The following is a 14,725-nucleotide window of genomic DNA, read 5'->3' as shown; positions in this document are numbered from 1 at the left end:
CATTTTCTCCTTGTGCATTTATAGAAAGGAGGGAGGGAATACATCGACATCTGAAAATAGGTCCAAGCATCTTGTTCCTACTGTTGCTGATGTGCTAAGCTTCACTGGCATGGTCAGTTTGGGAGAGGGAGGGGTGTGCTCAGGAGGATGTTTAACAATGCATTGTTTCAGGTATAGTCCAGTGGTGAAATGGAAGATGTGAATAATTTATCCAGTGTGACTCCTACTCTGTGCATTGTCAGCAGTTGATGCTGTGGGGCTGTGGGCCATTGGGTCTCAGAGGTGAGTTAAAATCAGGATGAAGGCTCCTTACTCTCTGCTTCCAAGGAAAACTGCAACACTGCAGCTTTTGATTTTCTTCTTTCCACTGCTCACTTGTGCCGCTTTGCATGTGCAGCTGTGTGAGGAGACAGGGGCAGCAGGAGGAGAGGGTAGGAAAAATGCTTCCAGTGGTTTTATTCCAGTAGATGCCAGTCAACTCCAGCTGACAAACTTCAATAAGGAAATGAGCAAAGTGTGGTAGTTGTGTTTAGCTCAAATAGGTGCTGTTAGCTGCAGCCTTCATTCAGTGCAATGAACAGTAAGTGCTTTTGGGTGTGCATTTATTTTGAATTTAGCTTTGCAAGAATTGACATTGGGAAATTAATTGTGTTCTAAATTGCTCTGTTTTGCTGGCGATTATTGGATTGAATAACAATGTCATTAGGTTATGCAAAAGTACTTAAAATTGCTTAGCAAAACCTCCCATCTAATACTTACTGCCTGACAATACTTAATTGTATTTGCCTATAATTAGCACATACAATCCTTGATCCTCTGACCTTTTATGCCTGATGTTACCACAGGTGGTTCTTAAAGGTTGTGGCAATCCCAACTCTCTTTACTGATACCTGCTGGTACATCAGTACTGGTTTGGCATTCCTGGCATGCCACAAGTAGAGAAAGCTGATTAAAAGCCTGTTGTGCTTTTGGGTCTTTCCCTGAAGAGAAAAAGACTTGCCTCAAGTCACTCATCTCCTAGAATGGGAACTCCAGATGGTTGTTGATCCCTCGAGGGTTTTTGTTTAAAGTTTCCCAGAGTAGAAGATGTACAGTAGGGAAGTCACTAGCACTTCAGCCAGTAGTGAGGATGGCTTTAGCCTGTGTGGATACACACAGAGCACAGTGTGTTTCTCAATGATGCTCCTGTCATAGGCATTGTTGGCTTTGGGGGACAGTATTTGTTGCCTAAAAAGCACAGTGTAACACAGGAGAGAAAGGGAAACAGTACAATCGGGTTCTTCCTGGCTTAGGGTTCAGGGTTTATCTGTGAGGATTAAGGTGACCAAATCGTATTTTAACCTTACGGGAGTATCCAAATAAATTCCTTCCAAGATAGAGTAACTGACGTGCTTTATTGTTGCCTTTCAAACTCAACTTGTCACATGTGGGAAAGATTTCAAAATAATTGTGTTGCAGAACTAGCAGTGTGTTTGCAGTAGTCTGTCTTTTAAGCCGTCTGAGGGTGATGGATGTGTTGAAGTGACTGACTTGAAAAACCTACAGTTGGATGTTCACCTGCCTGCCTCGTCTGTTGCTTTTATTATTTTTAGGGATGTGCCAGAGGACATGGAAAAATGGGCTGTTGGGAAGACACTGAAACTTCTTAGACAAAATCCCTGATATTTTGACAAACAGGGGAGCCACTTTTCCAAATAACAAAAAGTGGGGGTGACAAGGGGAAACATGACAGATTGCTGCATCTTCTGGGCTGCTTTATGCCATTATTTACCAATTCAAGGCTGTGCTCTGTGTTTGTAGTTCCACTGTTGTAGTAAAGGAGGCAAGCTAGGGTGGGTGAAAACAATGGGTCAATGAGGAAATGTTTAGTCTGTTAGGAATGCCACTTACCTGTATGTGAGGTTTTAACAGTGAGGATGAATTGGCACGGGAAGCCAGGGCTCTGAAGTACATCATGATCTCCGTATCCAGACTAGCTGCTGCTGCTGGGGTATTTCATGCCTACATTGTATCAGCTGAAGTCCTGTAATTGAAACATGTAGGAATTTACCCCCACCGGTACAGCATTGAACTTTTTTGACAGTCTGCCTGTTCTGTTTGAACCAGTGTTGTGGAGGATTTAAGATGCATCTGCTATTACCAAACCCCAGAAATTCATCTGAGTTTCCTTAAGGTATTTTACAAAAATGTCAAGTTCTGCAAACAAGGCATGCTTCAGACACTCTTGATTTCTTTTTTCTTAATAATACAATGTTTGTGCTAACTGGAATAAAAAGTTTCCCACAAGGGCTAAACTTCTCCCATCTCAGACGGAGCTTGTCTTAGAACATGTGAAAACGTTTTTGAGTCCTCAGACTCATGTTTGGGAAGTAGAGTAACAAGGTGCAGCCGTTTCTGCAGTGAAATTAGAAGTTCTTACTGACAGCTTCAAAGACAGTGCTGCCCCTCTCCCTCCCCACACCATTATTAGTTATTGCCTTGAGCTGTGTGACAACAGCCGAGGGGATCAAATGCAGCTTATCAGAGGCCAGCCTTTTGCTAAAGGGAGCTTTGCTTTTACATGCCAGCCTCCCTAAAGGAGGAATTCAACTCTAAGATTTTCGGGTGAAGTAGTCCTGTGTTCTAAGCTACAAACAAGCCCCAAGAATTATAGGCTTTCAACCCGTTCGCTCAGAAGAATCGCTTATTTTCACTGTTGCATCAGTTTTGGCTGGTGTTCAGTGCACAATGACAAGTATTTATTCACCTAGAAGCAAAGGGAGAAAGCTACATGGACTGTGGCAGAAATCACAATTGGAGTGAAATTGTTTCAGCTGAAAATGGTTGTAACTTCAATAGCGCGTAACAGCCAAGAGTAGTTTTCTTAGGCTGAAGGAGCCACATGGGGCTATTCTGCATCATAGACTAATATGGGTTTGAGGACTAAAAATAAAACAGTATTTTTAGCAAAAAAATTTGAGCTTGTCATTTTCCCCATCAGGAAACTCAGAGTCAAAATATGTGCACCTAATGCCCTTTCTCTGTCAGTGTCAGCATCCTCCTTCCCAGCTGTATCCCACAGCAGCATACCCGCAGGGCTCCTCTGGTGCAGGGGTGAGAGTGGGTCTGACCCCCTTGGCACCAGGAATACTGCACGTGCTTAAAACAGGGTTGCTTCCCAGAGGTAAGGAAGATTCCTATGGCCTTGTAGTGCCACCAGTAAAGCTGAGTTACCTACATGTAAGGTAATGGGAGAGAAATGGTAATGCTGCAGGTGAGAGATTATACCTTGAGAAAGTTATCTACTGCATGGAAAAGGCCTTGGAGTATTGTGAGTGTTTGCTTAAAGCTTTAAAAAATACTTACTATCTATGGGTGTGGGAAATTATGGAACTTCCTGCACACGTACCAAAGACATTGCAACCAACCCTGGAAGAACTGAAGTCAGAAAGTGCTATACTTCTATACAAGTGCATTGATCCTAAGACCGATAAGAAACATAGCTAAGGGCCTTTGAAGGAAATTCCATACAAGCTTTTCTTGATCACCGTAATGGGGTCAAAATTCATGACCAAATGGAAAACTATTTGAGACATTTTTATAGTGATACCAAAGTTTTGCTTAGAGGGCAGAGCGTAAAAAGCATTACGTCTCTTCAATCGGTTTTCTGTTATAAGAAGAATCTTTCCATGAAGTACGTAAATGGAATAAGTATAGGAAATTAAAAACATCAATTTATATTTGTGTACCTGTATAGCAAAAAATTGCAGGCAGTTTCTTGCTTGGCCTAGATCTGTGTCAAAATAGCAGGTTTAATAGTTGGGTGATGAAATCGAGTTTGGTGGGGGTAGTTTGGGGTTGGGGTGGGTTTTTTATTATTATTTTCTTAATATTGTTTTTCGTTTCTCTAAACTTCTGTCTTGAAAGAAACCCGTGAAGAGCAAAATCAGGCTATAGTAATATCCTTTTGGGGGAGAAGTCACTAGCATGTGATTGGGTAATATGAAATCTTAAATGGCATTAGCGATGCACAGTAGATTTATGAGGATAGCAGGGGAATGCATTTAGGTGAGAGCCTTGTATACCGTTCTTTGTCTCTATGCTACCCCTGCTGACCCCTCAGCAGTGTGCCTTGGATCTAGTAGCGATCTTTGAATGGAGGAAGCTCTGACAGTGAAGCAGCTTGTAAACCAGGATTCCTTCTGGCTGAGGTTGTCTGTACTGACATCTAACTCCTGCTATGGGGCTTGGAGCACCCCGCTCTAGTGGAAGGTGTCCCTGCCCGTGGCAGGGGGGTGGAATTGGACCCAAACCACTCTGGTTCCATGACGACGCGCGCTGCTGCAGCCGGGGGCAGTGATTTACCTCAGCGGCAGAGGCGCTTGGCTCCAAGCGGTCGGTTTGAGCCCGGGCGGGAGGGTGAGGCACTCATTTAGGGGCCCGGGGGCACCCGCCGCTCCGCAAGAGGAGGCAGGGCGGGAGGCGCAGCCCATGTCACGGGGAAGCCGTGAGCGCCGAGCCGGCGGCCGGCCCGCGGCGGGAGGGAGGCTGCAGTGCGCCACTGCCTCCGGCTGGGGGCGCCCGCTTCCCGGCGGGAGCGAGGGGCGCTGCTCGCGCAGGCGCGGCGCCGTCACGCGGGCGGGGCCGGGGGTGCGGAGGGAGTACAAAAAGGGGCACCGTCGCCCATCCGGGTTCTCCGCGGCGGAGGCAGATGGGCGGAGCCTTGCCTCACGTGACGTTGCGTGGCGGCGCGACCGCCATCTTGTGTTGTTGGGGCTGAGGAGTCGCTGTGGTCGTGAGGGACTCTCCGTCCGGGAGCGCAGGTAACGCCGTCCCTCCGGCTCCCTGCTCCCGGCACCGCCTCGGCTGCTCCCGCCGCCTCGCTGCCGCTGCGCTCCCGCCGCTATTGCCGCCGCGTTCCCCCGCCTGCGGGAGTGGGCCTAGGCCGCGCGCCGAGCACCGGCCTTGCCGGCAGCTCCCGTCCGCCGTGGATGCCGCAGCCCCGAGGCACCCCGCGGCCTAGCGGGAGGCGAGGCCGCCCCGGCCTGGCGGTGAGGGGCACGCCCGGAGGGGCTCCCCTGCGCTCCTGGCGACGGGCTTTTGTGGGGCTGCTTGGGCCTAACCCTGCGTGGGGGTGTGGGCCTTGTCCTCTCCATGCGGCTTCTTGGCAGCGGAGGACGGTGCTTGTCAGGCGACGGCAGGGCGCCCGCGGCTCCTCGTTCACCCCGGGGCTGGCACCTGTGTCCCCGGCGCTGCCTCCCCTCACGCTGACCCTTGTGAACTCGCTTGTCCTCCCGCAGCTCAGGGAAAGCGGGCCTGTGCGCCGGCAGCCCTCGCATTGAAGCCTCTGTGTGCCCTGCTACGAGCACGCCCAGCTCTGTCACAGGCTGAGGAAGCAGGCAGCTCATCGAGCATTCGAGCCTTCCCCCCATCCCCCAGGCAGCAGGGTGTTGGGAGCAGCAATGACCAGCAGTGTTTGACTGCAGAGGCCTTGGCAGGCTGAAGAGAACATCGATCAGGATTGTGTACGTTTGGTATTGATCCAAGACAAGTAGTTTCAGTGTCAACAAAGCAATCTCTGCTTTTTCAGTTCTGTGTAATTGCGCTTTAAAGTGGGACAAGTAGTAGGCTGAAAGGAGATGCTGCCAAGTAGTACTTCTGGAATAAAACCTACATTTTCCCCAGTAACCTTCAGCTCCACATTCTTGCTTTGCTGCTGTAATGGTTTATCTCTTGTTGTTGTTCTTAAGTGCCTGTTTTCTTGGGTGGGAGGGGAAAAAATTCTGGTTGTGTTTTTCTGTCTAACTTCTCGCTGCTCATTCTGTTTTCTTGCTTCAGGAGCTGACTTGGGCAAGTTCCTGGAAAGTACGTGTGAATTCTTTTTTTCCCTTTCCCATAACTGCTTGTTGCTTTTGTTCTTAAGAAACTTTTTAATGAACGCAGATTAATTTGCTGCTTTGTGAATAGGACTTTTAGTAGATGCACAGTGTGATAATTGGGAATCTTTGTCAACAAAATTGGTTGCAGTTGTCACTAATAAAAGCTTTGCTCTGGTATTTTTGAGCTCTGCTATTGGGTGTTGGCTCCCATAGATAATAAGATTTTTAGTATTACAAGATATTGGAATGCTGGCCATTAAGTTGAATAGGAATTATTTGAACAGTTAGCTGATGCTGAAGTGGAAATGTGTACCCTGATCAGTCTGGGGGGGTATCAACAGAAATGGAGTTGTCCATTGCCCCTTCTGCACCATCTTCATTCTCTAGGCTCATGTATTTCTACAAGTTAACTGATGTCAAGGGTTACGTGTGGAAGTGTTAATTTCTTACAGAATGTGATAAAAACCGAGTTTCTGTCTAATGGACAGCTGTATTAAAAAGGAGTCAGAGATTTATCCATGGGAATTGAATGTCGCTTCAAGCACGACCTGCTTCTTGTGTTGAGACTTCAGTAGCCCCTTTTCAATATCTGACAACATTGTGTATAAGTACTAGGTTTTCATAATGATTCCAAGAGCTGCTCAGGTTCTTGCTGGCTCTGGGTATGTGAGGATACATGAATGTGCACCTGGATACCTTGTCACTGTGTTTCTCTTAGGACCTTTTCTGAATGGTTAAAGCAAGAGCATAGAACTAAAACGCAAAGTAATTATGTTGCAGTGATGATCTGTTTTGCAGGGTGATTAAAATATAATTTGATACCATAGTAAAAACTTGGTGTCTTGCAGATCCTCTTGTCACTACAGATGTTGATCTTAAGAGGACTGTGGAATAGGAGTACCCAGAGATAATTCTGTTAGTGTGTTATGGGTTTTTTTTTCTTGCCTTCCTAAAACATACAGTAAATGAAAAATACAATCTTTATGTTGATGCAGGTAGTAAAAAAAAAATGTTTGTAAGTAGAGACTTGAGTGCTTTACAGCTAACTTAATTTTCCCAACTGTTTTGCTGCTTGACTGAGGAAAAGACTGTGTCTAAAACAGAAGTACAAACAAGATGATGTTTTGGTTTTTTTTTAGGGAGTTTAGACTAAGCACCATTGTGTCACTTCTCCTATGCTTGCTGTCTCCAAAGGCCAGTTGCCTAAATGTAGTTCTGTCACAAACTGGAGTTTCTTATTCCTGAATGCAAGAAAAAGGTTGGCAGCTCTTTTAAGATCTATAGGTACTTACTTTTTAAAAGCCCCCTCACCTAGCTGTCAGTCATATGGAACATCTGACTGGGGCAGCTGACTGGCTGAAGAGGTGCTACCTGCCTCTGCTGAAGGATCTTTATATTTAAACATAGAAGGGAAATATTGGTTCATAGTAATTGATGGAGCTGAGACAGGCACCTGACCATGGCTTTTTCTTGCTTCTCTGCCCCTTCCCTTAAAGTAATTCAAGGCTCCAGCTTTTTGTTTGTTTGAAATACCAAGAATCTGAAATCTGATTCTGCCCACTTCTGTCTGATCTTGTAAGTTCAAGTAATTATTAAATACATGTTTACTCTTCGTTTAGGTTTTGAAAATTTTTTCTTAGGGCTTTTAAGGTATGATTTTATGTCTTCTCATAGTCTGATAAGTTCCTTTAGAAATAAATTCCTTTTCCTAGCTTTTTTTTTTCCCCATTTTTCTGTGTTGGTTTTTATTTTCTCTCAGTGCTTCTGCTCAAAGATGAGTGGAGATAAGGTATATTTAATTCATTATTATAGATAGAGCTGAGGGGCAGAGCAATATAATTTCTGCTCACAAGTGTAAATGCACAGGCCTGATCTGCCTTCTCCTTTCTACATAGCTTACCGTTGGATGCTTTGGTAAGGGGAAACTCATATCTCCGTTACTGAAGAAGCATTTGTGTTGAAAGGGACTCTATTTGTGTGGTTTTCTCATCCATTTATTTTAATTCAGAAAGTGACAGGTGTGTAAAATGCTGCAGGGGTGATGGTATTTGGTTTTACAGGAGAGAAATCAAATTTTCACCCCAGCTTAGCCTCTCCTTTCCTGTCTTCCAGTCAACTCCTGAACATTTGTGGTTCCACAAATGATCTCACTTGAAAATTGTCAGAACTGAGAAATCTTAGCAAGTGTATTCAAGGTGTATGTAAGTTACGAATGGAATGAAGAAGAATTAAGTGTTTTAAATTATAAGTCTATACAACATTGGCCCTCTTGTGGTTGTACGTATGTATGTGTGTGTATATGTGTGTGTATATATATATATAAAATATATATATAAAATAATGAAATTTATCATAGTGATGTTTAGTCTTTTAGCTCAGATAGTGATGGGGGATGGTAGCAGAATGAGGTCTTTCATTTGCTTTGTTAGTAGCTGAGGTTGCCACAGTGTGTTGATCACAAAATGGTCAACTTCTCTTTTTTGTAGAGGGAGGGCTGCCAGTCCATTCTCCCTAAGGTGGTTAAACATTCCTTGAATATAGAAACTGTAGCAATGGCTTGATGTGTGTGCAGGCAAACTAGGCTGCCACTGAAATTTGTATGTCCCTCTTGGGTTTTGTTTTCTTTGGGGATGGAGAGGATGCACAGAATTGTTTTGAAGCAACTGAGGTTTTTCATCAAGAATGAAATGCAAGTGTGTGTTTTAAGGAGTTAACCTCTCCTGTAGTCCTTACAGCTTGTAATAAGTAGAAGCTGGATGTCCAGACCAGGATTGTGGAGAAAACCAGAAGGGATACCAGGAGCTTTATAGAGGTACTAGAGTCTGTAGGTCAATGAGAAATTCTGATGGACATCTAGGAAATTTCTCTTTAAATGCTGCCTTGTTGACAATGTCTTTTAGATCATTTAGTGAGTGTTATGTGAGGGCTTTTTTTTCTTTCTCTCTCTCAATTAAAACTGTGCATTATGATTTTGTTTCTTCTGCCATATATTTTAAAAAAGTCTGATAAGAAAGAATGATTACTTGATGCCTTCAACAGTGATTCTTGTAATTTGTCATTATAAACTGGTAAATGGGCTTATGTATAACATGTCAGGAAAATAAACGGTTAGAAAAACGTTTGTATGTTAAGTAGGTGTTATTACAGTGAAAGCAAGCATGATGCATTGCACTTGTGAAGGTAATGTTTTGTTACTAGTGTTTGGTCCTTTTTAATTTAGTAGAGGAATACTTGTTTCTAATCGTGGTTACTGTGCAATAATTTTTTTCTTTTTTTTTCTTTCCTCCTCCTGTCATTGACAACAAATTTTAAAACTTTGCATTCTTATGATGAAGATACTGGTTTGTGTGACTGTGAGATTGAGAGGGTATAGATGTCCATGTGTAGACAAGATTGGGTAAAAGCAGATTTGTGGTCTGTGTATGGTGTAGTGAGCCAGGTCAGATTGGAAGAAACAGAAGGAAAGAAGATGCTGTGCACTGTAAAAATTTCTGTGGGTGAACTTTTACGATGGTGAATGGGTAGGCTGATTTATGTGACTTTACACTTGGAGTCAGAATTCTGTTATGTGGCAGGGAGCTGGCATGACTGGCAAGTAATGGATGTATGTGCAGTTTTGGGTTTTGTAAACCACATGTGGTAGGACCTGAGGATGATTTGGGTTGGAAGAAACCAGGCTTTGGTAGTTGTTTGCTCTGGCCTCCTGCTCAAAGCAGGGCTGATGTCAGTGTTAAACTGAATAATGTGTGTGATAGAAAGTGGGTGAGGCTGATCATGGAAGTAGCATATGACAAGGTTTTTAAGTAAAAGCTTCTAATAATTGGTTTAATAAACTGGAGGCCCAGTTCAACTACCAGTAAAACCAGTGGAAGCTTTTACATTAGGCTAAGTTAATGCTGAATCATCTGTATATGTAATTTTCTCTATTTATACTAGGCTTTATGAGTATTAAGGCAGGATCAGGTCATCACAAGTCAGCTTACAAAGAGGTGACTTAGATCAAAACAAGTGAGTATCTTTAGCAATAGTAACATAAAGAGAAAAAAGTGATAAGCTATTAAAAAGTGTTGTAATTCATATGTAGTAACATGTTACCTTCTGACTTGCTGGTTGACGAACATACGTAACCTGATCCATGCACCAGTTCTCTTTGTTAAGACCTTTTATTGGACAATTTCTCAGTGTTGAATATTTGTTTCCTTAAGTATAGAACATTTCAGAAGCGTACGAGTAAGAAGCCTGAAAGAAGGGGTGGGGGGAGAGCATTTCTACAAACACCAAAGAAAGTGCTTATGTAAATGATATTGAAAAAACCAGAAAACTTCACAACAACACATCTGTTCATTCGATGAATGTTTTCAGTGAAGGTAGTCTGAAACTCTGTTCTGCCACTTTCAATAGATGTATGTGCTGTATAATGTGTGTGACGAGTGGGAGAGATGTGCAACAGTGTGATTTTGGTTGCATTCATGTAGTCTGGCTACTGGCCTTGTTGAGGAGCAGGTCAGCATCCTGACCTCTAATGTCTTGTGGAATGCACACACTAAATATTTACCTACCAGCAAATTTTGGATGTACAAGGTAGGGAGATGCGGAAGTGATTTCTCAGTTGGAAAACAAGAATGCTGGCAGGATTTTGGGATAGGATTTGAAATGAGAAGTGGTTTGTGTTCCAGCCAGTGGCAGGGCCAAGGGTGTGGTCCCCTGACTGCTTGGAACTTAATCACTGGTGTCTGGCTTTGGTTGGAAGTCTTGTAATAAAGGTAGAGGTCACACTGCTTTCTTGTGGAGAAACTGGGGAAAGCTTTCATGTTCTTGTTTTCAGGTGAAGCAAGAAGTGGATAGCTTTCTAACCACCCAGTTCACAATAGTAGGTAAGAAAGGAGGAAAACATCTGGAATTGTGATTCTTCATGTTCCTTTATTTTTCTTGGATTTTGTTAGGTGTGCATATCTCTTCAGTCTCTTTTGTCATCTGATCCCAGAAGAGTTTCAGTGCCTAGTTCTTGTGTTTGTCATTCTTGACTGTGGTATAACATGCTGCAAGCTGCAGTGCTCCATGAAGCTTTAGGTGGATCTATATGAAGTGAGTAGGGGGATGTCAGTTTGGTATTTCCATTTGGGAAAGTCGTGGGCAATTTTTAATCAAAAACTGCTGAGAGATCAAAAGACTTGAGCAAAGATTTGAGAGAGGAAGGTTAGAAGACTTTAGGAGATCTAAAAGTGTAACTGTAATATTAGAGGTGTAGTTTCTGGAGAAGTGGATGGCTTAGACCTTGTTCCCTTAGGAAAAACTTCCTCTTGGCATGTGAAAATGCCTTGAAAAATTTACCGCCTTTGTCAGGATAAAGGCTTGGTGAGCCAGAAGGGCCTGTTGTGTAGCATCTTGTGTAATGTGACTAATAGATTTTTTTTCCCAATTTTTTTTATTTTTTAAACTAGAACATACTTCTTAGAAAATCATTTAGTGTTCACCTGAAAACAACTTACTTTATCTCAGAATGTCTTGCTTCAGTCCCTTCACTGAATGAGCTTGGGCCTTCAGCCTTTTTTACCTGAGTGATAATGTACAGACTGAGAAGGATAGTTTAATGTTTCACAGAGCTCAGTAAATAGAGTTTTGGTGTGGGGGGTGGGGGGGTGTTTTTTGTTTTGTTTTTTCCCCCACTGTAAAGAGTATCTATCATGTTCAATTTTTAACACATGATTTATCTTGCTTTTGTTGGACAACAGAACAGGACCCAGCAACCCAAAATCCACTCTAGATTTACTCTGTATTTCCTTATTTCTGTGTTCAGTATTTAGATCTTTAGCCAAAGTTGTATCATATGTTCCTTTTCAGCTGATTAACATCCTAAATCTCAGACTGCTTTCAGGACTGTGCTTGTCCAGAGTAGTTGTATATCACCTATGTTTTCTGCTTGTGAATCTTCTGATTGTATGCTTGGCCTTGTTAAATGCAACCTGTTATACTGGACCTAATAAGCTAATAACTCGTAATGGTATTGTTGATGTGTCATTTTCATTCTTTACCATATCCAGGTTTGTCATCCTCAGGTTTTAGAAGTTCTGTCGGCCAGTGTGACAGATTCTAGGAAAGTAGAGGATGGTTTCTTGGGTTGTAGTCCCGTTTGAGAATATTTTGCCTTCTGAGATGTCTTGTAAATTCTTTAGAACAGAAGGTAAAAAGAAAAAAAAAAGGTTGTGATGATTTGGGACTTTTCATGTGGTTCTGAAGGATTTTGCCTCTTTCAGCATGCTGCTTAATTGGAATGTCCTGCAGAAGTTAATGTATTTTGCCTACTTGCCTGAACAATGAATTACAAAACTATATTTTGATTAAATGTGTTCCATAACTCCATGTTGGCTGGTCTTAATTATGTTAGTGTCCTTTAATCAGTCTTGTCTGCTTTAGCCAATGATTACTGTAAAATGTAGTGTAGCCACCTGAGTCATCATGTTTACCACTGTACTTAGAAGGTGGCTTGCATGTAGTGCTGAGTGTTCTTTAATATTTCAAGAATTAGGGAAAATCAGTGTTAATTATTCAATCAACCTGTTAGTTTTCTTTTAAAACACAGTTACTGGCTCTGAAATTAGCTCTAATAGCAGCATGGGGAAGGTGAAGCCTTTCTTGAGGAAGGTGAAGTTTTATTGTCTTGATGTAATGGTAGTGTTACACGATGAAATGCTGCTGTTAAATACCTGTTCCAAGTTTATTTAAGGAGAACCCAGTTCCTTGCACTTAAATTTGCTCATGTTAAATTTCCGTTGTGTTCTTTGGTTCTCAAAATTTTCAGACAATTTCTAGACTAGAAAGGCTGTTTGAAACCTACAGTAGCAACAGAACTAGCTTGAAAGGAAAGGATATTTTTCTATATAAACACCTCTGATCAAACAGTAGACTGCTTCATAATAAGGTAGCTGTGTATGGGAAGGATCAGTGGTACATCTTTTTTCCGAGGGTTTTGTTTTGGGTTTTTTTTTTTGTCTTTTGGTAAGATTAGATAGGCAGACCTGAATGCAGTCACTGCCTAAGTGCTCAGCTTGGGATGCTAGGAATTAGTTTATCTCCATCCAAACCAGCAAAACATCTTGGCTTGACAGATTGCCATGTGGTACAAGCTGACAGAATTCTCTAATAGAAATGTAGGAATTTACCATTGCCTGAAAACCTGTTGTGTAAAACTTGAGGTTGGGCAAAGTCTGGAAAACTTGCAGTTCAGATTTTTTTTTCCTCTATGTTTTAAAAGGCTAAAGCTTGTGACCAGAATGTGCCACAGTAATTCTAGACCTTCCTTTGATTTTTTTCTTTTTTTTTTTTTTTTTTAGTGGAAACATCATCTTATTAACACACAAATTCAGCCAGTAGAATCAAGTGCAAGCTTGTGTCTGAAGCAGATATTACTGAGAGCTTTAATAGATTTGTCAGGTACTAAATAGCAAGCTTAAAAAAATAATTTAAAAACCCATAACCTTGGTAAACAAACTTTGTACCTAAAGCAAACCAATGAAATAAGTTGAATGTTGCTGATAGCAACTTCTGCACCTGTAATATTACCTGTTAATTGTGAGTGAAAGCCACTTTAAGGCTTAATGTTATTGGATTACACTTTGTGTCTGTTCAGAGGATGGACTTCAGACTTCCAAAGTACTAAGCTGCTGATAGAATAGAGAGGATATTTCTTCCCTTGCCAGTCCACAGGCTGATGGTGGGATTGATGTGATTTCTTCTCTTTCCAGTCCTTGATGCTGATAGTGAGTTGGTGGCTGTGGTACAACCCCAGGAAAATGGGGTCCCAGTTCCAGTTTATGAAGCAATTCCACTTTTTTCCCAAATACACAAGAAAACTGCAAGTATTTGTAGGGTTGCACTGGCGCTTTGATCAAGGATTTCTCTGATTTGAAGAAAACATTGGAGAAAAGGTTCCTCTTTGAAGGAGTGGTGGAAAGTCCTCAGGTAGCATTTTTGCCTGAGCAGTGGTGCTAATTTGACACTGTCAAAACATGGCCTCATTTTCTTGCTTCAGCTTGAGGCTGTCCCTGTGTGCTCTCACCCATATAAAATCTGCAGCTGTGAAGATTCCTCAATCAATAGCCAATAATTTGTAGAAAATCTTGATTTACAAAGCTAGCAGTTCAGAAAGGGGCTTTTCCCCCATCAAATCTTATCAAGGAGGAATGTGTTAGGTATGTACTATGATTTGTCATCCTTGTTTAATAAGGGGCAGCATAGATCAGAAAGACCGAAATTAACATTTTGGTTATTTCTATTGAAGTTTAGAGCCTAAGGAAGCTATCTAGATAATAAGCATCTATCATGATATAAATCGTGCCTTTTACTTGGTCAAAATAGTTAAATTTATGACCTGATCATCCATTCCCTTCTATTAATTCCTCGCCCTTTTTCTTGCTCCACCCTGACTCTTCGTTCTCATGAGGCAAGTGCTGCATAGTCCACCCCAGCTTGCCTGTCTGGTTAGTACAGCTTGTCCTTTGCGCACCAGCTGTGTGTGTTGTGCAGTTTCTGTCAGAGGTTCCTCTCCAGTTTGGCTGCCATGCTCTCACCTTCAGGCTGCTGCTTTGTGAACCAGCAGAAACAGCACATGGTTTCTGTTTTCCATGTCTTGTCTGCTCTGACATGGCTAAGTGTATTCTTCTTGCACACACAGTCTGGTGTTCTTGAACCTCTTTCCTGTTGCTCTGACCCCTTCCTCCCAAATTGTTACCTGTTTCTGGGGAGCCTCCTTTCCAGAGTTTTTCTCTCAGCCTCACTTGTAATGTCTCTTCCATGCATGTTTTGTTTCTAGGTAATGTTGCCTGTAATGAGTAAATTCATCTGTTAAACTTACTCAAATACACATTTCA

The 14,725-nt window shown here is 42.4% G+C and overlaps 1 protein-coding gene across 12 annotated transcripts in view; it reads left to right on the top strand.

The window, feature by feature from the left end:
- The first annotated feature begins 261 nt into the window (after positions 1-261).
- GIGYF2 (GRB10 interacting GYF protein 2) overlaps positions 262-14,725 on the top strand; it is a 79,526-nt gene continuing 65,062 nt past the window's right edge. For 5 of the 12 annotated variants that reach the window (XM_065675096.1, XM_065675095.1, XM_065675105.1 and 2 more), the window contains exon 1: positions 262-282. The gene's annotated coding sequence lies outside the window, so the exon portion shown is untranslated. Of the gene's footprint in view, positions 283-4,686; positions 4,803-5,279; positions 5,505-5,817; positions 5,845-14,725 lie in introns of those variants that run through there. The other 7 variants (XM_065675104.1, XM_065675103.1, XM_065675102.1 and 4 more) reach the window with 4 other exon arrangements.

Source organism: Lathamus discolor, chromosome 3, assembly GCF_037157495.1.
Source record: "Lathamus discolor isolate bLatDis1 chromosome 3, bLatDis1.hap1, whole genome shotgun sequence".
NCBI classification, from domain to species: domain Eukaryota; kingdom Metazoa; phylum Chordata; class Aves; order Psittaciformes; family Psittacidae; genus Lathamus; species Lathamus discolor.
Note: the sequence above shows the minus strand (reverse complement) of the source record. Positions and strands in the feature narration are given on the sequence as shown.